General features: G+C 37.1%; 1 pseudogene; it reads left to right on the forward strand.

The window, feature by feature from the left end:
• Nucleotides 1-3,177: 3,177 nt before the first annotated feature.
• LOC102856326 lies at nt 3,178-3,808 on the forward strand (annotated as a pseudogene).
• Nucleotides 3,809-4,159: the final 351 nt, after the last annotated feature.

Below are 4,159 nucleotides of genomic sequence, written 5' to 3' on the forward strand. Positions count from 1 at the left end.
CCTGTTCCTGAGATGGTTCTGAAATTCAGGTGGGATAGACTCAAAGTCGTATTTTGGTTGCCTTGGATTTGGTTTAATTTTCCTCAGCTTCAGCTCGAATTTGCATAGGAGTAGTCGGTCTGTTCCACAGTCAGCTCCTGGCGTAGTTTTCACAGCTTATATAGCAGCTTCAAATATTGTGGAGAAAAAAAATAAATTAAGACTTTTCAAAATGAAGGAGAGAATATTGCAGACCAATAAATCTCTTCAGTTAGTAAAGCAGAAGAAATATATTCATGTGTAGTTGTTTGAAAGGCTACAGAAGAAGGTACAAAATATGGAAGAAACAATAAAAACCAATGAGAAAATGAATACTCCAGAAACAGGCAGCCAGAAAAAAAAGTGTATGTTGATGAAGAGCAACTTGAACAACTGTGGAAGAAAATGCAAAAAGATGGAAGAAAGAATTGATAATATAGATAAAGAGGTTGTTGTTGTTATGTGCTGTTGAGTCATCTATTACTCATAGCAACCCTATATATAACAACCCTATACTCTGCCCTATCCTGTGCAAATCTTATGGTATCTGACACACCTACCTTTATTACCACAGTCACAAAATAAATTCATCTCATTGAATATCTTTCTCTCTTGGGCTGTCCCTCCACCCTTCCAAATATGATGTCCCTCTCCAAGGATTGATACCTCATGGCAACATGTCCGAAGTAGGTCAGACTAAGCTTCAGAATCCTGTATCCAAGGAGCCGCCTGATTCCACCCTCTCTAAGATTAACCTGTTTGTTCTAGCAATCGTGTATTCAATACCCTTTCCCAGCACTACAGCTGAAAGTCATCAATTCTCCTTTTACCATCCCTAAATCAAGAGGTACAAGAACTTAAAAAGTAATCACAAAAGAGAGAAGGTAGAGTGCTCGCTTCAGCAGCACATATACTAAAAAAAAAAGAGAGAGAGAGAGAGAGAGAAGGTAGAGCCAAAAAAGCACTGGTCCTAACAGAAATGCATGCAAATGCAATCCAGAATATTAAGACCTAGATGGCAGAAGTATCAACACACTGGAGGGATAAAAAAGGAGAATTGAAAGATGGAGCAAAGAGTCTGTGAGTAGGAATACAAGAGCCTCACTGGAAACATACTAGAAGAAAATTAGAGATGAGGTGGAAAGAAAATGAAGAAAACATTATAAGCATGTGAGATGACATCAAAAGGAACAACATATGTATGATTGGAATTTCAGAATATGAAGTGGGGGGTGATAGGGAAATCACTGAGAAAACTGTGGAAGAAACTACTAGAAGAAAACTTCTCAGGTATACTAAAAGAAGCATGAGAAAAGCAAAAAATCGCCTACATAGGGGAAAAATTAGATTAAGTTCTGATTTCTTGACAGAGACCATGTGAGCAAGAAGACAAGGGGATGACATATACAGAAAGTTGGGGGGGGGGGCGACTGACAACTGAGGATCCCGTACACCGTACACAGCAAAGTCCTCCATTAAATATGAAGGAGAAATTAGATTCTTTGCAGAGAAAAAAAAAATAAAGAACTTGTGAAAGCAAGACTAAATTTACAAGAATTTTTGATTTTTTTTATAAGAACTTCTAAGGGAAGTCCTTTACACAGATACATCAAAGGAAGGTGGTGGACCATAGTAATCAGAAACAGCAGAAAAAGAAACACACAAAGTGGCAGCAATAAAACCTGACTTGTCAATAATCACATTTAATGTGAATCGGCTAAATGTACCAATTAAGAGAAAAAGAGTAGCAGAATGGTTAAAAAAAAAAACCCAACAGAAAGCCTATACATACGTTGTCTACGAAAGACTCAAAATCAAAAGCTTGGAATGGCATCTAGAACAAAGCAGAAATGGCAATATTAATTTCTGATAAAATAGACTTCAGAGTGAACTAACTCAGTTCCATAGGCACAAATACTGTACGAGACCATTATTGTAGAACAAGTATTAAGAACTAAGCAGGAGGTGAGGGGGAGAAGCAGGGAAGCAGAGAGGTGAGGATGGGTGGGGAGTTAATTATAGGGTCACACAATTTGATGGGTGGAGGGTGTGTGTGAAGGAAATGGAAAAGATCTGGTAATTTAAAAAAAATGTTTACTAACTTTGAAATTAAACCAGTGTATATTTATCTATCTCTATACATTTATTTAAAAAAAAGACTTCAGAATGAAAACAGTCATAAAAGATAAGAAAGGGCACTATATAATGATTAAAGGCACAGTAGATCAAGAAGACATATTCTTGGTCAACTTCTATGCACTATACAATAGTAGTAAGAGACTTTAACATGCCACTCTCACCAAAGTATGGATCAACTCAAAGGAAACTTAACAAAGATGTAAAGAATCTAAACTATACAATCAGCCACCTGGACCTTGTGAATATATTCTGGATACTGCACTAACTAAAACTCAAACTCAATTCCTTCTCAAGTTCACATGGCACAGTCTCCAGAATTGATTACATATTAAGGCAAAAAGCAAGCCTTGGCAAATTTAAAAAACATTGAAATAATACAAAGTATCTTCTCAGACCACAATGCCATTAAACTAAAAATTAACAACAAGATAAAGTTTATCAAACCACCCATGTGGAAGCTAAATAGCATCCTGCCAGAACATGACTGCTTTATACAAGAGATAAATAACAAAATAAAAAAGTTCCTTGAAACAAATGATAATGAAAATACCACATATCAAAACCTCTGGGCTATTTAGTAGGGTAGCAGGACACAAGATCAATATACAAACACCAGTGAAATTCCTCTCCAGTAACAAAGAACACTAAGAGAAGAAAACCAAGAAAGCAAAACCATTTATGATAGCCAATCACAAATTGAGATATTTGGGAGTAAAACTAACTAGAAACACAAAAGACCCTTACAAAGAAAACTGCAAAACACTTCTGCAAGAAACAATAAAAGACCTAAATAAATGTGCTCTGTTCATGGAAAGAAAGACTCAATATGGTGAAAATGACAATCCTACCAAAAGTAATCTACAAAAACACAGACATACTTAAAGCAACATACACGATTATCATAAATCCAATATAGATACCCAATTCGTTTTTGAAGGAGATAAAACAGACAATTGTAATATTGCTACCGAGAACCAGACACAGTCCTGCTGTGGCAGCAGATCTTACAGCCACCTGACAATGTTGTCTAATTTAGTAGAGCAGCTGCCACCCCTGCACAATAACAATAACTGCAAAGAAAGTGAGCAGTCTTTGCAGCCAAAAGCTGGCCTCAACAGTTCCTGGGGGGAGCTACTGATGAATAGCTGCAAAGCAATGATAATGGCAATGAGAAAAATGAGAGGATAGAACACGTACCTTCCTTACCCTCTATCCACAATGGAGACATGGAGAAGATCCTTTTGGATGACCAACATGAATCAAGATAGAGTAGTTCAAGGGGCAGTACTCATTGTGACAGCCCTTCCTTACAAGAAGATGGACAAATTATGTTTGATGTAGAAATCCATACTAGCAGGGACCATAGCTCTCAGTCAGAAGAGGAAGCTACAGAAGGAGAGAAAGAAGTCGAAGCATTAAAGAAAAGTGTAGACCTGAAAACATTCTGCCTAAATAATTCCACTTCAGGCACCCTAAACATTCTGTTTCTTTAAGCATGAGTAAAAGTGAAGCCATGAAGAAAGAGGGGATAGTCTCTGCAGAGTTTCTTAAGGTGTTCATTCCATCTCTCTTAATTTCTCAGTTTTTGACTTTGGAGTTAGGCATCTACATTGGGAAACACCTGAGCATGCCTTCTGCCAGCACCTACTGAGGTAAGGAAGAGCCCCTGGAAATGCGTGTGACCTGTGAAGTGGTATCATTGTCATATTACTTTATTTGAACTTGAGACCATTGCAAGCATGACCCAACTTACCACCCTATTTTTATGTATCCAGATTTCAGTAACTTGAAATCCAATATTTTTTTTTCAAACTCTGTTCAGGCATATTATTAACCCCATTCCCTTTTTGGCCTGTGAGACACTTTAGAATTCCCTAACAGAGTTTACTGTTTAGAAATTGCAAGAGCTTCTTTTCCACAGATATGCCACCAGTAAATTATAATTTTGTCAATAATGCTGTCATTCCCTTTTAGTCACCATTTGATTTAGATCTGTATCATT

Source organism: Elephantulus edwardii, unplaced genomic scaffold, assembly GCF_000299155.1.
Source record: "Elephantulus edwardii isolate Elephantulus edwardi_28Jun2011 unplaced genomic scaffold, EleEdw1.0 scaffold00527, whole genome shotgun sequence".
NCBI classification, from domain to species: Eukaryota; Metazoa; Chordata; class Mammalia; order Macroscelidea; family Macroscelididae; genus Elephantulus; species Elephantulus edwardii.